The sequence below is a fragment of the Rattus norvegicus genome, chromosome 2, assembly GCF_036323735.1.
Source record: "Rattus norvegicus strain BN/NHsdMcwi chromosome 2, GRCr8, whole genome shotgun sequence".
Lineage (NCBI taxonomy): Eukaryota > Metazoa > Chordata > Mammalia > Rodentia > Muridae > Rattus > Rattus norvegicus.
Window position 1 is genome coordinate 250,996,355 of NC_086020.1, and position 20,229 is coordinate 251,016,583.

General features: G+C 37.0%; 1 non-coding gene across 1 annotated transcript; it reads right to left on the bottom strand.

Annotated features, from left to right (window-relative positions):
* Window positions 1-3,945: 3,945 nt before the first annotated feature.
* LOC120101263 (small nucleolar RNA SNORA48) lies at window positions 3,946-4,088 on the bottom strand. The gene has a single exon (XR_005501638.1). It is a non-coding gene; the product is annotated as a small nucleolar RNA SNORA48 (small nucleolar RNA).
* Between the last annotated feature and the right edge of the window lie 16,141 nt (window positions 4,089-20,229).

Consider the following 20,229-nt stretch of genomic DNA (forward strand, 5'->3'; position numbering starts at 1 on the left):
ACCATCAAAGTAATCCTCCACGTACCTGCGTACAGGACTATCTGATTTAGGCAATCCCTTAGTTGAGTTTCTTGGTTCTAGCCAATTCCTATTTAAAACTAACCATCACATTTCTCTAACTCAATTCTGTGCCACAGATATACCCTACTATATCTTTCACAGTATCAAAGTTAGGTTTTTATAGATGAAATGATTTTATTTTTTAAATTAAAATAATTTAATAAATTATAATTATCTATTGATGTCAAGTTTTTTTAACATATGTACTCAAAAACATATCTCAACATATTTTCAAAGCACTGTATTTCATTATATTCTTAAGAACCCTTTTATGGGGTCTGGAGAGATGGCTCAGTGGTTAAGAGCATTGATTGTTCTTCCAGAGGTCCTGAGTTCAAATCCCAGCAACCACATGGTGGCTCACAACCATCTGTAATGGGTTCTGATGCCCTCTTCTGGTGTGTCTGAAGATAGCTACAGTGTACTTATAATAAATAAATCTTTACAAAAATAAAAAATAAAAAAGAACCCTTTTATGTTCAAGCCAGCTCAAAACTTTTTACAGTTTCTATGTAACGCCATTTAAATTTTACCTATTTTACCCTTGTTTTCCATGCAAATTTTTATTTTAAGAAAAATGTTATGTCCTTGAAAAATGATCACAAATTAACTCCAATGAAAACAAATCTTTTCTCGAATAGCTTTTTTAAAGATTTATTTATTATATATGAGTATACTGTAGCTGTCTTCAGACACACAAGAAGAGGGCATCAAATCTCATTTACAGATGGTTGTGAGCCACCATGTGGTGCTGGGATTTGAACTCAGGACCTCTGGGAGAGCAATCAGGGCTCCTAACCACTGAGGCAGCTCTCCAGTCCTCTTTCTAATATCTTAATTATAGCATCTGTTTTAATTGGCCTTTGACCATACAATAGCATTCCCCTACATGAAAACATCCTGTGTTGACTGTTTGACATCTCTATACCCAAGGTTATTTGTAATAGGTATGAGCCAGAAAGTTCATCTCACTCCTCCTGCCCCTCATTGATCATTGAAAGGTTATCTGTGCCAGATGCACCTCTCTCTGCTCTCTGGAAGAAGATGTGCGACTTTCCTTTGCTCATCCTCTTTATTTCTAAAGCTGAGTTCCTTGTCATGCCAGTAATTATAAGATTTGTTTCTTTGACCCACCAAACCTGTGGGATAAGGAAAATTTAAAAAGAAAGAGAAAAATGTAACTGAGAAAGGGAAAGCAAAGTCACAAGAAGGATCTTAGACATTTCATTTTGGCCCATTTTCCAGCGTGATGTGACTTGTCCTAGATATAATTACATTTAGACAAGTTATGACAGAAAAGGAAGAAAAATAGCCTAGATTCTTTGTCATATCTACTTACAACTTCAGGAAAACCGTTGTAACTATCTTTTACTTTTTATGGCATGGGAGGTTTGATCTGCTAGTCAATATTCTTGATCTCATAGAGACTTTGAACAAATCAGAATATATAAAATGCTACACAATATCTTATGATCATTTTCAAGAAAGCAAACCAAATTCTATACTTTAAAGAGTCCCTAGAGAAACATGACAAGTCCATCTTACCCTGAAAAGATGAACTGAGTTGGTACACACAGGACTATGATGCTCTCAGGAGAATGAATTCCCAGATATAGTATCTGTGTAAAGAACAGGAGGTGAAATACAGCTGTGGGTAGAGCTCCAAGCTAACCAGCTATCCTACTGCCTTTTTCTGAAATATGAGTCATGCTATACTATAGAATTATTGATATCTTTACAATTCAACATAATCTTTCATCATAAAATAGTCTATTTAAATGTCACATTCCACTCTACCTAAAAATGAAAATCTCCAGGAAATATGCTACTTGAGAAATCAAAAAAAATGGATATAAAAACTAATTTCTCCTGCCATAAGTATAAAATATTCAAAATGATCATTGGAAAAAATCCTACCTCATAAATGAATTATACTTATTTTTGTGGATGATGAAATTAAAGAACATATGAACCAGAAAAGAAATTTGATGGAGAACTTTAGAAGAAACTAATTCCTTAACAATAAATCTATTGTATTTCATTAAAATAAACAAGAAATTTATGTTTTATCTATAAAATATCAATGACTTTCAGGAATTTTCCTGCCATCACCATATCCCCTAAACTGATAGTGAGGGGAGCTGGTAGACATGAGGCAGTCAAAATGATCCTGACACTCTGAGGTCCTAGATTAATGTCCCACTGCCAACAAGGCTATGTGCAAAACAGACATGACCACATGCAGATGAGGCACACAGTTTTACAGGGTAAGCAATTATGTTCACTGATCTCCTATTACTTTTCAATGACTTTTGTTCTCAATAATTTCTTTTGTAAAGGCACAGTCATGATAAATTTTAAATTGTAAAACAAGTTTATAAAAATGAATAAATCAAAGGTATTTACGATACAGAAAAACTGCTATCAAAAAATTGAAACACTTACTTCCTTGAGTCCTAGAATGTCCCTACATTCCCTGTAACCATTATGGTCCTATCCCTAGGAATTTGCAATGTTTTACTCTATCTCTTTAAGAGTTCAAGTCTGGTAAAACAGAGGGACGTGACCCCACAGTACTGCTAACATTCACCACTGGTGCCTTTTCTCATTGGTTGGTTATTACCTTTATAGTTAATATATTAAATATTAGCTCCTTAGAAAGGACCTTAGAAGGGAGTGGAGCTTAAATACATGGGTTGATGGTAAATTCAGGAGGCAATGAGAAATGAAGTGTAGGAAGCTGGAGGGCTCCCACCTCCTAAAGAAGCAGTTGCTATGTAATTGTTGCTATGTGGGTATGTGAGCACAGAGTATTCAATATATTTCAAAGAAGACAAAAATAGTGATTTTGTTGCAAATTTTCTAAGCACAAAAATTTAATACAAATGTTTTAAAAATATTGTATCTGCCAAATCAAATTTGATTTGATCCATGGGCCATGCGTTCCTACCCTCTGCTTCTGGAATCAGTGTGTGTGTTTGATCCATAACCCTTTTAATCTTTGATGCATCACTTTTTTGTTCCATAATTCCCAACTTCACATTAAAAGTAATTTTATTTGAAAAATTCATTTAATAGGTAGAAAGTGAATGTTATGCTAAACTCCTTTTCAATAAATAATTTTTTATATTTAGTGCATTGGTGTTTTGCCTGTATGTATGCCTGTGTGTAGTTATAAATAGCTGTTGTTATAGACAGTTGTTAGCAGCCATGTTAGTACTGGGAAGTTAACTTGGGTCCTGTAGAATAACAATCCATGTTTGTAACCACTAAGCCACCTCTCTATCCCCTTGTGTTTTCAAGTGTGTCTACTAAGATTTTCCTCAACAGAAGACTATTTTTTTATAGCTGAGTCAAATATATATATATATATATATATATATATATACATATATATACATATATATATATCCTTCATTTAATTATCACACCTATCTAAAATGACACTCATCAATCCAAAGCATGTCTTAAAGGCACAATAGTAAGTATTGTTTAGAATATATTTCATTGCTCTTCAATTCTTTCATGTAATTATACATTAAATTTTTATCCTCTAAATTCTTTTTACATTTAATTTAATATTGTTTGTTTGTGTGTGTGTGTGTGTGTGTGTGTGTGTGTGTGTTTGATGGTGATTATGGTGAGCTCAGAAACAACTCTGTGTAATCGGTTCTCTTCTACATTACATGAATTCTGAAGATCAAATTCAGGTCATTCATCAGGCTTGGCAGTGTGTAAAGAAATTTTACCCACTGAATTATCTTACCAGCACCATGGTAGTTCTTAAGATTTCACTGCATTGTCAGCATTCATTTCCTTGGCTAATTGGCATTGGATCTAGATTTGATTTGATTTGATTTGATTTGATTTGATTTGATTTGATTTTTATGTGTCCTAGGCATAAAACAGCTTTGACCACTAAGCCAGGCATCAGGCAAGGATGAACAAAGGACTGCCAACTGCTCTGCCCATGACTAATATAAGAACAACATCAGCAGCAAGGTGCCTCTTTGCCCAAGTTCTGATTTACATTTGCCAGACAGTTTCTCTCTCTCCCTCTCTCTCTCTCTCTCTCTCTCTCTCTCTCTCTCACACACACACACACACACACACACACTATCAGTAATTAAGTCAATAAGAAATATCTTTATATTTAAAGCTAACATTTTGCTGGTATGTAACATTAAGTTTGTCATATGTCATTGTTTCTTATGTCATTGTTTCTTTTCTGTTACTGTGATAAATTACCTTAGCAAGAGCAACTTAAAGGAGAAAAGTTTTATTTTGGTTCACAGCTCCAGGTTATAGTCAGCCATGCTGAGAAAGCCATAGTGACTGGAGCTTGAGGGAACTTGTCACATTATACCTATAGTCAAAAAGCAGAAAGCAGAAAGGGTAAAGTGTTAGTGCTCAGCTTACATTGTTTTATTTTATGCAGTCCAGCATTCTTACCGAGTGAAAGGCACCACCCACAATAGACAAGTGTCTCAGATATAATTAAAGCAATCAAGAAAATCCTTCACATGCATGCTTAAAGGCTGGACCTCAAGGTAATTTCAGAGTTTGTCAAATTTGCAACACTAACCATTACAGTTACTGTCTTAAAATAGCTCAAAATATTGTGTTGAAACACTGCCTAGTGTCCCCAAGCACAAAGTAGGCTGAGATATACCCATGAGGTGTAGATTTGTATTAAGAAGCACTATTCAAGGTCAATAATATTAAAAACATTACATCACCACCATCCATCCCCTAAATTCTTTTCAACATTTAAAACTGAAATGATACATTCATCCCCAGTTCCCTCCATATTAATATCTATTATTCATTCTAATGTCAAGAGTTTGACTGGCCTAAGTATTGCAGCAATGTCAAACAGCACAGTTCTTCAGAGATACTTAAGGCTCAATTCAATACCATGCATAATAAAGTGAGCATCTACATAAAGCAAGGCAGATTAATATTTTGATTTTCAATATATATAAAAGCTATATTTACATTGTTCTTCAGTCTAAGTATACAACCATATTTATTGAAAATGTGTGCTGGAGCTAGAGAGATCGTTCAGCAGTTAAGAGAGTTTCCTGTTCTCCAGAGCACCAGAGTAGAGTTCAGAGCACTGTTAGGCAGCTCATAGCCACCTGTAACTCCAATTCCAAGAGGAATCAACCCTCTGCCTCTGTGGGAAACTGCACTCATATGTGTGTACATACATACATGCGCGCACACACACCACCACCACCAACACCACCAGCGGCACCGCCACCGCCACCGAAACCACCACCACCAGTACCACCACCAAAAACCACCACCACCAGCAGCACCACCCCACCACCTAGATCAATAACAAGAAAAATAACAAAGAAAATAACATTTTAAAAATGTACATAGACTAGTTTAATTTCTTTGCTGAAAAGTACTGTTGACCATCTGACTTATTGGGAAGTGAACAATAACACACTTAAAGCAAGGATTCCATAAACCTTCAACTTGTGAAAAGTACAGTGCAATACAAAGTAGTGTTGACATATGTGATATATATATATATATATATATTATTTTATTAGGTTCTTAAAATTTTACTTACTTCCAACCTCTGAACATTAGGTAGGAGAAAAAGAACGTTAGAAAGGAAAGGGGATAGACCTCTTTAGACTGCTTCCTGCTGATTAGGGGTGTTGAGTTTCTTGGGGCCAGTCAAATTTTTTAGTATCAGAATATCTCCAAATTTTCATCAAATAACAACAGCAACCAGGAACAGCAGCCTCCACATGTCCTCTCAGACTTTCCCATTTACACCCTTTCCAGAGTCCCGAGAATTAAACTATCTGCACCTGGAAAATTTCTCATGCCTGCTAGTGCAGGAGGCAAATCATAATTAGCTGCTGTAAAGCAGCCTCTTATAACACACCTGGGATTAAAACAAAAACATATTCACCTGACATAACTGGGTTTTATAAACACCAAAATTCACCAAATTCAAAAGGCAGTGCTGTACTTGTTTTCTCTAGCTTGTATTTTGTACTTGGATAATATTTCAAAGATCATCCATGTTGTTTCAAAGAACTGAATTTCCTTTCGTTCAAAAATTATTTATTTTTTCTTCGTATGCACGTATGTCTGTGTGTGGATATGTGCACTGGAGTGCAAGTATCTGTGTTGCACAGAGAAAGATGTATCTCCTGGGACTGGAGCTACAGTGAATGTGAGCCATTTAATCTGTGAGCCAGAAACTGAACTTGGGTCCTTTGGAAAAGCAGTGTGTCTCCTGAGACATCTCTCCAGTTCTCTTTGAGAAAATTTTATTTTATTTCAAAGAACTCTTTTCTTAAGATTTGGCACCTCCTTGTGTGTTCTATGGTGTGCTTATTTCTCATTTGACAGCAACATCTGTGTTATTTCCACCCTCAAACTTTTCTAAATAGTGCCACTATAGATATAGGCATACAGATTTCTTTGAGAGTCTAATTTCAGGTTTGGAGAGGAGGCCCAATGGCTAAAAACATTTGTTTGTCTTGTATAAAATCTGGGTTCGATTCCCAGGACTCACTTGGTAGTTCACAACTGCTCATAATTCTAGTCCTAAGGGATCTGATGCCCTTTTCTGATATCAAGAATTTTGAGTATCTTTTCATGTGTTTATAAATCATTTGTATATTATTGTTGAAAATATTTAAGTCCTTTGTTCACTTTTAAGTAAGCTCTCATAATTCATACTATTATCAATCTCTAATAATAGATATAATTGCAAATATTCTTCTGCTGATCTATAGATTACCTTTATTTTTTCTTGTTCTTATTTTCTCTGCTAAGGAGAAAATCAAGAACCTCACACATAATAGATGAGCACTGTACTACTGAGATCTCTAACCTTCATATTGTCTTTGTATGTTGGTACACATGTTTATGCATGTGTGCTGGTATGCATAAACACATACATGAAAAGGCAAGAGGTCAACATTATAGATTTTATGGTATTTATTTCCTGGGCTATCACTTTGCTATAATCCTCTCCCAAAAAATATTATTAAAAATGTTTTAAGCTAAAATAATGGCATTATGATAAAACAGTAAAGTACCTTGGCACCTCGAAACTGACGTGATACTTCTTCAAATAACAACTTTAAAGTGAATTATCAAGTGTGTGATTACTATATTTCACCATCTGAAAGCATAATGCATCTCATATTTCTCATTTTAATTCTTCATTAAAGTCATAGTGACTTTTTATGTAAAATAACCTGAGACTCAAATTATTAGTTAATTACATGAAACCATGAGATTTTGAGTTGCTTTGTATTTGTACAATATAGTATACCTTTCAACATGTCAGGGTTTTTGCCTTTAGTTAATGTTCAAAATATTTATCACCTCTGATGAACTAAGAATCACTATGGAATTCTTCACATATACATTTTAAAGGCTCAATAACAGTGGGGTGTGGTACTATATGCTTACAATCCTAGAACAGGGGAGATAGAGGCACAGGGATTAGAAATTTAGGATCATCATCATCATACACATAGTAAAGCTGAAGGCTTTTTTTGGGCTAAGACTGTCTAAATTAATTAATTCACTAATTAATTATTTAACTAAGGTTCAGTGAACTTAGTCCTATCACGTGACCAGAAAAATGATGCTCCAATAATGAGATCTATTATACAAATAAAGCACTAGTCATGAACTTTAAAGATTTTGAAATGAGAAAATACAAATATTTCTAAGTATTTATTGTTTATACGTTAGAAGACTTGGAGGTAAAGGAAGTGGTACATAAGCTGATGATCAAATACTTAAATAAATATATCGATACATATTCTAAGCTTAACTTAGAACCAATTTTGTTTACATAGCTTTTACTGTCTCATTTCCCTAAATCAGGTATCAAATTCTTTGATTCTCCACCTCCTTTTCAGAATTGCCAGCCATATACAGGGTTAAGTTTTACCTTATGGTCTTTCCGATCCATATATTATCCATTTTCTTTCAATGTCTGCCACTTCTAAACTGTTTTACACATTTTATAAAACTTAGCTACATAATACTTCCATACATTAAAAATTTTTTGGTTCTTCATATCAAAGACTTTGAGTTGCAAAACACAATTTCCTCTGGTCCATCAAGTAATCATTATCCTGTTTGTCTTAGTTTATCTTCAGTTGCTATGATAAAACTTTGACCAAAATAGTTTTAGGGAGGAAAGAGCATAGTTCTCCATCAAGGAAAACCAAGGCAAGAAACTGAGGCAGCAGAAACTTGGAGACAGGAACTAAAGCAGAAGTCATGCTGTAACACTGATTTCTGGAGTGTTTTTCATGGTTTGTTCAGCTTTTGTTTTATTCTTTTATTTTTTAAGATTATAATAAAATTGCATCATTTCTTCCTTCTATTTTATCCCATTAGAATTCCCATCTACTTCTCCTTGATCTCTTTCAAATACTTTAAAACATAAATTTTACACTTTACACTTTAGCATATATATTGTTGTCATTGTTCAACTCATGTTTAGATAGTCATACTATAGGACTAGTTTCTCACATTACTAGGAAAAACAACAACAGAGCAAATTCCCTGATCCTCTGGGGACCATAAATACTATTTCTCAGGGAGTTAACAATCTGATCAGCTTCGGCTCAGGGACTGCTGAGCCCTGTGTCACAGGTGTGTGGTATTCTCAACAATAGGCTCTTACCTTCAACCTCTTTTGGACAACCAATGGCACTAGCAATAGGATCTAATGTTTTGGAAAATTTTTGTACAATACTGAACAGCAGTTCAAAAGAGAGCTTTCACACCTGCTGTTTGTTGTTGTTGTTGTTGTTGTTGTTGTTGTTGTTGTGTTGTTAGAAATTTGGGTCTTAGAGGGAACATTATTAACCTTATGAGAAAATTTTACTTAAACTATCTGTGTATCATTATGTATATAAACTTATATGCATTATAAATCATTTAAAAATATATCTAATGGTATTATTCTTTGATCTTATTTTACCTTCTTTTCTACTTATATTTGCTTTTGATTTAATCTAAAATCATCTGATAAAAATATACTGACCTGTTGATCCGGAACCCAGCACTCAAAGGATACACAACACAGGCCTGCCATACCAGGACCTTCAAGGTTAACCATTCTCCCAATATCTACTACAAAAAAAATTCAAAGAACAAAGTCATCCAGATGGCTTGAAGGCCCTCAAGATAACACAATCAATGAAAGCCAAGGTAAGGTAACCCATTCACAACATACCTCCTCTATTACACAGCAAGCCCTGTATATCCTAACGCAACTGTAGAACAAGAAAATGACCTTAAATCAATCTTATAAAGATAAAAGAGGCCTTTAAAAAGAAAGCAATAAATCCCTTTAAAAATACAGGAAAATACAATCAAATGGATGAAGGAAATAAATAAATCTGCTCAGGACCTGAAAATAGAAATAAAAACAGTAAAGAAAACACAAACTGACAGAAACTTGGAGACTGAAAAGCTAGAAAAGAGAACGGGAACAACAGATGCAAGCATCACCAATAGACTACAGGAGATGGAAGAATGAACCTCAGGCATAGAAGATACAATAGAAGAAATTGATACATCAGTCAAAGAAAATGTTAAATCTAAAAAATTCCTGACAGAGAACATCCATAATATCTGAGAAACAATGAAGAAACTAACCAAAGTTATGGAACACAATGAAAGCAGAGTTAAGAGAATGTTAAATTGAAATTTAAACAGCATCTACAAATCTAATCCTAGAATAAATACTAGAAGGAAAATTTCAATCCAAGGAAGACAGCTATATCTATTATGCAGAGCACTATGTGCCTCCATAAAGAAATTATGATTATCATACTTACACTTTAAGAGTGTACCTGAGAGCTCTAGGAAAAAGAAAAACAAGAACACTGAAGAAGAGTAGAAATAAGGAAAAAATTAAAATCAATTATTAAATCAACCAATTAGAGACAAAGAAAACTGTGAAAAATAAATGAAAACAAGAGGTAGTTCTTTGAGAAAATAAACAAGATAGACAAATTCTCAGCCAAACTAACTAAAAGACAGAGAGACAGTATTTCAATAAATAAAAGCAGAAATTAAAAGGGAGCCATAACAACAGACACTGAGGAAACTCAAAAAATCATTAGGTCTTACTCCACAACATGTACTACACAAAAATAGAAAATCTTAAGGAAACAAATGATTTTCTAGACAGATAGCGTTCCCAAAGTTAAAAATCAAGATCAAATAAACTATTTAAACAGTCCTGTAAGCCCTAAGGAGATACATGCAGTCATCTAAAGTCTTCCAAAGAACAAAAAGCCAAGGGACAGATGCTTCTCATACCAGACTTTCAAAGAAGAGATAATAAGAATACTGCTCAAACTCTCCTATATAATAGAAACAGAAGAAATGTTACCAAACTCATTCTATGATGGCATAGTCTCTCAGATACCAAAACCACATGAAAACTGAACAAAGAAAAAATTTCAAATCAATCTCATTTATGAACATTTTTGCAAAAATACTCAAGAAAATATTCTGCAAAATGGGGAAGAACATTGCTAGTAATTTATGAAGACAAATATTTGAAGTACATAGATTGTTTCTTTAAAGTGAAAGGAAGCTTACCTATTAATAAAAACATACATATACATTGGGCACCATTTGATCTTTCGATAGAAGTCTGCACTGTTCAATGTTTAATTTAGTCCAAATAAATCTATTACTTTAAACACTTTTTATTATTTTATGTTGAAAACATTTAGCCTATTTAATTCTTACTCTGTGAACTATATCATGCATTTTTCTTATGTGTGTATAGTCACATAAATGGTTCTTATCTATATATTGGTTTGCTATAACATCTCACCTCTGTACCATCTGGAAATTCCTGAATTAAACTGAAGGGGTTAAAGGGTTAAAAAAAAAAGAAAAAGAAAACCAAAACCAGGAAAATATCAAACACCTCATTCACCACATTCAAGTAGGCTTTATCCCAGGAATACTAAGATGGTTCAGTAAATAAAATTTCATCAAAGTAATCTCCAGAGAGCCAAATAACCCTATTAAAAATGGGCTACAGAGCTAAACAAAGAATTCTCAGCTGAGGAATATCAAATGGCTGAGAAGCACCTAAAGAAATGTCAAACATCCTTAGTCATCAGGGAAATGCAAACCAAAACAACCCTGAGATTCCACCTCACACCAGTCAGAATGGCTAAAATCAAAAACTCAGGTGACAGCAGATGCTGGTGAGGATGTAGAGAAAGAGGAACTCTCCCCCATTGTTGGTGGGATTGCAAACAGGTATGACCACTCTGAAAATCTGGAGTTTCCACAAAAAATTGGACATTGCACTACCTGAGGACCCGGGTATACCTCTCCTGGGCATATCCCCAAAATATGCTTCAACATACAATGAAGACACATGCTCGACTATGTTCATAGCGGCCTTATTTATAATAGCCAGAAGCTGGAAAGAACCCAGATGCCCTTCAACAGAGGAACGGATACAGAATATGTGGTATGTTCACACAATAGAGTACTATTCAGGCATCAAAAACAATGACTTCATGAAATTCATAGGCAAATGGAATGAACTATAAAATATCATCCTGAGTGAGGTAATGCAATCACAGAAAAACACACGTGGTATGCATTGACTGATAAGTGGATATTATACCAAAAGCTCAAATGACCCAAGATGAAATCCACAGACCATATGAAGCTCAAGAAGAAGGTTGACCAAAATGCGGATGTGTCTCTCCTTTTTAAAAGTGAGACCAAAAAAAAAAAAAAAATCCATAGGAGGGGATATGGAGGCAAAGTTTAGAGCAGAGACTAAAGGAATGGCCATTCAGAGCCTGCCCCACACGTGGTACATATATATATATATATATATATATATATATATATATATATATATATATATATATATACAGCAACTAGATAAGATTGATGAAGCTAAGAAGTGCATGTTGACAGGAATCAGATATAGATCTCTCCTGAGAGACACAGCCACAACATGGCAAATACAGAGGTGAATGCTAACAGCAAATCACTGAACTAAGAACGAGGCCCTTGTTGAAGAAATTAGAGAAAGGATTGAAAGAGCTGAGGGGCTTGCAATCCCATAAGAACAACAATGTCAACCAACCAGATCTCCTCAGGACTAAACCATTACCCAAAGATTATCCATGGACTGACCCATGCTTCCAACTGCATATGTAGTAGAGGATGGCCTTGCTGGGCACCAGTAGAAGGGGAAACCCTACCAAAGTCCTACCAAAGTTGGACTCCCCAGTGTTGGGGATTGTCAGGGGGCAAAAAGGGGGTGGATGGAGAGGGGAACACACTTGTAGAAGAAATGGAGGGGGAGAGGATAGGGGACTTATGGACAAGAAACAAGAAAAGGGAATAGCATTTGAAATTTAAATAAATATCCAAGTTAAAAAAAAGACAAGTGTATCAGATCTAATAAAGAAAAAAGATTACATTATCATCTCATTAGAGGCTAAAAAAACCTCTTACAAAATTCAACACCCCTTCATGTTAAAAGTCTAGGAGAAAGGATCACCCTGAGATGACCCTTTGCCACAGATCTCTGTACCCAGAACCCATGTGGAGAGAGCTAGATTCTCAGAAGTGCAGACATTCCTGAAAGCACAGGTGAGACCACCACTTCTACTCACATTCCTGGACCAAGTGGAACCCACGTGGAGTCCTCTGAACATAGAAATCAAGGAACAGTCTGGGACAGGAACCTCCCTGTTTCCACTGGTGCCCAGAGATCACACCCTGTGACATAGTTCTCTGTACCCAGATCCAGCTGGAAGAAAGCCAGGTTCCAAGAGTGCTGACACACAGGCATTCAGGAGGGTCAAGCCATTGTCAGAGACAAAGACCAGCTAACACCAGAGATGAGCAGAAGGTGAGAGGCAAGGGCAAGAACCTAAGCAACAGAAACCAAAACCACTTGACATCATCATAGCCCAGTTCTCTCACCAAAGCAAATACTGGATACCCCAACACACTGGAAGGCAAGATGACAACATATGATGATGTTAGAGGAAATGAAGAAGGACATAAATAACTACCTTAAAGAAATACAGGGCCCACATTTCTGACTCCAGAGGAAAACACCTAACACCGTCTGGGACCCTGGTGCACGGGGGTTCCTGGAAAAGACAGCGCAGGTCCTCCTGGTTGCCACCCTCACTGAGAGTTCAAAAACAACATCCACAAGCAAACTTGAGCTGCGGGACCCCAGGTAAGACCAACTTTTCTGCTCCAAGTGACCTGACTAGTGACCTCAGGACACACAGAGGCAAAATTCCTTTGGGACCGGACACTTCCGGTTTTTAGCTGGATTCCCAACCTCGCTGATCCCTGACCGCAGCTCACTGTTCCCAAACCCCGTGGGAGAGAGAGCTCACTACCTGGACAGGTGGGCACTCCTGATACTGCAGAGCAGAAGAGACAACCAATACTGCCCACCCCTGCCCACATCCCTGGCCCAAGAGGAAACTGTGTACAGCCTCTGGAAACCGGAAGATAGGGGCACTGGAGCTGCAGGTCCCCTGCGCCCCAGACACCACTGGAACCTGAAGGGACCAGATCAACAGTTCTCTGCACCCAAATCCCATGGGAGGGAGAACTAAACCTTAGGGAGGCAGACACACCTGGGAAGCCAGAAGAGACTACACTCTACCCACATTTCTAATTCCAGAGGAAAACACCTAATGCCAACTGGGACCCTGGTATACGGGGCCTCCCAGAAAAGGCAACCCAGGCCCTCCTGGTTGCCGCCCTCACTGAGAGCTCAAAAACAACACCCCACGAGCAAACTTAAGCCTCAGGACCACAGGTAAGACCAACTTTTCTGCTCCAAGTGTCCTGCCTGGTGAACTCAGGACACAGGCCCTCAGGAACAGCTGAAGACATGTAGACAGGAAAAACTACATGCCCAAAAGCATAACACTCTGTTCCCATAACTGGCTGAAAGAAAACAGGAAAACAGGTCTACAGCACTGCTGACACACAGGCCTATAGGACAGTCTAGCCACTGTCAGAAATAGCATAACAAAGTAACACCAGAGGTAATCTGATGGCAAGAGGAAAGCACAAGAACCCAAGCAACAGGAAGCAAGATTAGAAGGCATCATCGAAGCCCAATTCTCCCACAAAAAGAAACACTGAATATCCAAACACACCAGAAAAGCAAGATCTAGTTTCAAAATTATATTTGATCATGATGCTGGAGGACTTCAAGAAAGATATGAAGAACTCCCTTAGAGAAACACAGGAAAACATAAACAAGTAGAAGCCTATAGAGAGGAATCACAAAATTCCCTGAAAGAATTCCAGGAAAACACAATCAAACAGTTGAGGGAATTAAAAATGGAAATAGAAGCAATGAAGAAAGAACACATGGAAACAACCCTGGATATAGAAAACCAAAGGAAGAGACAAGGAGTCATAGATACAAGAATCTCCAACAGGATACAAGAGATAGAAGAATCTCAGGAGCAGAAGAGTCCAGAGAAATCATCGGACACACTGTCAAAGATGATGTAAAATGGAAAAGGCTACTGGCCCAAAACATACAGGAAATCCAGGACTCAATGAGAAGATCAAACGTAAGGATAAGAAGAGAGTAAGGACTCCCAGATCAAAGGATTAGTAAATATATTCAACAAAATCATAGAAGAAAACTTCCAAACCTAAAGAAAGAGATGCCCATAAACATACAAGAAGCTTACAGTATTCCAAATAGATTGGACCAGAAAAGAAACTCCTCCCATCACATAATAGTCAAAACACAAAATGCACAAAACAAAGAAAGAATATTAAAAGCAGTAAGGGAAAAAGGTCAGGTAACATATAAAGGCAGACCTAACAGAATCACACCGGACTTCTCACCAGAGACTATGAAAGCCAGAAGATCCTGGACAGATATCATACAGACCCTAAGAGAACATAAATGCCAGCCCAGGTTACTGTGTCCTGCAAAACTCTCGATTGACATAGATGGAGAAACCAAGATATTCTGAGACAAAACCAAATGTACACAATATCTTTCTACAAATCCAGCACTACAAAGGATAGTAAATGGTAAAGCCCTCCATAAGGAGGCAAGCTACACCTTAAAAAAGCAAAAACTAATCATCTTGGCAACAAAACAGAGAGAAGAAAAGCACAAAAACATAACCTCACATCCAAATATGAATATAACAGGAAGCAATAATCACTATTCCTTAATATCTCTCAACATCAATGGGCTCAACTCCCCAATAAAAAGACATAGATTAACAAACTGGATACTCAATGAGGACCCTGCATTCTGCTGCCTTCAAGAAACACACCTCAGAGACAGAGACAGACACTACCTCAGAGTGAAAGGCTGGAAAACAATTTTAGAAGCAAATGGTCTGAAGAAGCAAGCTGGAGTAGCCATTCTAATATCGAATAATATCAATTTTCAACTAAAACTCATCAAAAAAGATAAGGAAGGACACTTCATATTCATCAAAGGAAAAATCCACCAGATGAACTCTCAACCCAAAATATCTATTCTCTAAATACAAGGGCACCTATATACATAAAAGAACCTAACTAAAGCTCAAAACACACATTGCACCTCACACAATAATAGTAGGAGAGTTCAACACCCCACTCTCATCAATGGACAGGTCATGGAAACAGAAATTAAACATAGACAGACTAAGAGAAGTCATGAACCAAATGGACTTAACAGATATTTATAGAACATTCTATCCTAAAACAAAAGGATACAAATTCTTCTCACCACCTTTTGGTACTTTCTCCAAAACTGACCATATAATTGGTCAAAAAAAATGCCTCAACAGGTACAGAAAGATAGAAATAATCCCATGGGACCTATCAGACCACCACGGGTTAAAGCTGGTCTTCAATACAAATAAGGGAAGCACGCCCACATATACATGGAAGTTGAACAATGCTCTACTCAATGATAAACTGGTCAAGAAATAAATAAAGAAAGAAATTAAAGACTTCTTCGAATTTAATGAAAATGAAGGTCCAACATACCCAAATTTATGGGACACAATGAAAGCTGTGCTAAGAGGAAAACTCATAGCTCTGACGGCCTGCAGAAAGAAACAGGAGAGAGCATATGTCAGCAGCTTAACAGCACACCTAAAAGCTCTATAACAAAAAGAAGCAAATACACCCAGGAGGCATAGAAGACAGGAAATAATCAAACTCAGAGCTGAAATCAACCAAGTAGAAACAAAAAGGACCATAGAAAGAGTCAACAGAAACAAAAGTTGGTTCTTTGAGAAAATCAAAAAGATAGATAAACCCTTAGCCAGAATAACGAGAGGACACAGAGAGTCTGTCCAAATTAACAAAATCAGAAATGAAAAGGGACATAACTACTGAATCAGAGGAAAAGCCTATATTCACCAAAACTGGAAAATCTGAAGGAAACGTGTAATTTCCTAGACAGATACTAGGTACCAAAGTTAAATCAGGAACAGATAAACCATTTCAACAACCCCATAATCCTAATGAAATAGAAGCAGTCATTAAAGATCCCCAACCAAAAAGAGGCCAGGTACGGAAGAGTTTAGTGCAGAATTCTATCAGACCATAATAGAAGACCTCATATCAATACTATCCAAACTAGTCCACAAAAGTGAAACAGATAGAGCACTACTGAATTCCTTCTATGAAGCCACAATTACTCTTATACCTAATCCATACAAAGACCCAACAAAGAAAGAGAACTTCAGACCAATTTGCCTTATGAATATTGACGCAAAAGTACTGGCAAACCGAATCCAAGAGCACATCAAAACAATCATCCACCCTGATCAACTAGGCTTCATGCCAGGCAAGCAGGATGGTTTAATATATGGAAAACAAACAACGTGATCCATTATATAAACAAACTGAAAGAACAAAACCACACGATCATTTCATTAGATGATGAGAATGCATTTGACAAAATTCAACAACCATTCATGATAAAAGTCCTGCAAAGAATAGGAATTCAAGGCCCATACCTAAACATAGTAAGCCATATACAGCAAACCAGTTGCTAACATTAAATTAATGGAGAGAAACTTGAAGCAATCCCACCAAAATCGGGGACTAGACAAGGCTGCCCACTCTCTCCCTACTTATTCAATATAGTTCTTGAAGTTCTAGCCAGACCAATCAGACAACAAAGGAGATCAAAAGGATACAGATTGGAAAAGAAGAAGTCAAAATATCACTATTTGCAGATGATATGATAGTATATTTAAGTGATCCCAAAAGTTGCACCAGAGAACTACTAAAGGTGATAAACACCTTCAGCAAAGTGGCAGGGTAAGAAATTAACTCAAAAAAATCATTAGCCTTCCTCTACACAAAAGAGAAACAAGGCGAGAAAGGGATTAGGGAAACGACACCCTTCATAATAGTCCCAAATAATATAAATAACCTCGGTATGATTTTAACCAAGCAAGTAAAAGATATGTACAATAAGAACTTCAAGCCTCTGAAGAAAGAAATTGAAGAAGACCGGAGAAGATGGAAAGATCTCCCATGCTCATGGATTGGCAGGATTAATATAGTAAAATGGCCATTTTACTAAAAGGGATCTACAGATTCAATGCAATCCCCATCAAAATACCAATCCAATTCTTCACAGAGTTACACAGAACAATTCACAAATTCATCTGGAATAACAAAAAACCCAGGATAGCTAAAACTATCCTCAACAATAAAAGGACTTCAGGGGGAATCACTATCCCTGAACTCAAGCAGTCTTACAGAGCAAAAATGATAAAAACAGTGTGGTATTGGTACGGAGACAGGCAGATAGAACAGTGGAATAGAATTGAAGACCCAGAATTGAATGCACGCACCTTTGATCTTTGGCAAATGAGCTAAAACCATCCAATGGAATAAAGATAGCATTTTCAACAAATGGTGCTGGTTCAACTGGAGGTCAGCATGTAGAAGAATGCAGATCGATCCATGCTTATCACCCTGTACAAAGCTTAAATCCATTTGGATCAAGGATCTCTACATCAAACCAGATACACTCAAACTAACTGAAGAAAAAGTGGGGAAGCGTCTCGAACACATGGGGACTGGAGAAAATTTCCTGAACTAAACCCCAGTGACTTATGCTCTAAGATCAAAAATCGACAAATGGGATCTCATAAAACTACAAAGCTTCTGTAAGGCAAAGGACACTGTGGTTAGGACAAAATGGCAACCAACAGATTGGAAAAAGAACTTCACCAAATCTTCAACAGATAGAGGGCTTATATCCAAAATATACAAAGAACTCAAATAGTTAGACCGTAGGGAGACAAATAACCCTATTAAAAATGGGGTTCAGAGGTAAACAAAGAATTCACAGCTGAGGAATGCCGAATGGCTGAGAAACACCTAAAGAAATCTTCAACATCTTTAGTCATAAGGGAAATGCAAATCAAACCAACCCTGAGATTTCACCTCACACCAGTGAGAATGGCTAAGATCAAAAACTCAGGTGACAGCAAATGCTGGCGAGGATGTGGAGAAAGAGGAACACTCCTCCATTGTTGGTGGGATTGCAGACTGGTATAACCATTCTGGAAATCAGTCTGGAGGTTCCTCAGAAAATTGGACATTGAACTACCTGAGGACACAGCTATACCTCTCTTTGGCATATACTCAAAAGATGCCCCAACATATAACAAAGACACGTGCTCCATTATGTTCATAGCAGCCTTATTTGTAATAGCCAGAGGCTGGAAAGAACCCAGATGCCCTTCAACAGAGGAATGGATACAGAAAATGTGGTACATCTACACAATGGAATATTACTCAGCTATCCAAAACAATGACTTTATGAAATTCATAGGCAAATGGAGGGAACTGGAAAATATCATCTTGTGTGAGGTAACCCAATCAAAGAAGAACACACACGGTATGCACTCATTGATAAGAAGCTATTAGCCTAAATGCTTGAATTACCCTAGATCCACAGAACACATGAAACTCAAGACAGATGATCAAAATGCAAATGTTTCACTCCTTCTTTGAAAGGGGAACAAGAATACCATTGGCAGGGTGTAGGGAGGCAAAGATTAAAAGAGAGGCAGAAGTAACACCCATTCAGAGCCTGCCCCACATGTGGCCCATACATATACAGCCACCCAATTAGACAGGATGGATGAAGCAAAGAAGTGCAGGCTGACAGGAACCGGATGTAGATCTCTCCTGAGAGACACAGCCAGATTACAGCAAATACATAGGCGAATGCCAGCAGCAAACCACTGAACTGAGAAGGGACCCCCATTGAAAGAATCAGAGAAAGGACTGGAAGAGCTTGAAGGTCTCAAGCCCCATATGAACAACAATGCCAAGCAACCAGAGCTTCCAGGGACTAAGCCACTACCCAAAGACTATACATGGACTTACCCTGGGTTTCAACCTCACAGGTAGTAGTGAATAACCTAGTAAGAGCACCAGTTGAAAGGGAAGCCCTTGGTCCTGCTAAGACTGAACCCCCAGTGAATGTGATTTTTGGGGGGAGGCTGGTAATGGCAGGAGAATGGGGAGGGGAACACCCATATAGAAGGGAGGGAGAGGGGTTGGGGTATGTTGGCCCGGAAACCGGAAAAATAAGAAATACTCAAGTTAATAAAGAAAAATAATACAAAATAAATAAATAAATACATAAATCTTTAAAAAAAGATATACAGGACAACATAGATAAATAGAAGATATTAAAGAGGAAACACAAGAATTCCTTAAAAAATTACAGGAAAACACAACCAAACAGGTTAAGGAATTGAACAAAACCATCCAGAATTTAAAATTGGAAATAGAAACAAATAAAGCTCAAAGGAAGGCCACCCTGGAGATAGAAACCTAGGAAAGATATCAGGAGTCATAGACAGAAGCATTACCAATAGAATAAAAGAGATAGAAGAGAGAATCTCAGGTGCAGAAAATATAATAGAAAACATTGACGCAACCATCAAAGAAAATGTTAAACACAAAAACCCCCTAACCCAAAACATGCAGGAAATTCAGGACATAATGAAAAGGTCAAATCTAAGGATAATAGGTATAGAAGATAGCAAAGATTCCCAAATTAAAGGGCTAGTAAATATCTTCAACAAAATTATAGAAGAAAAC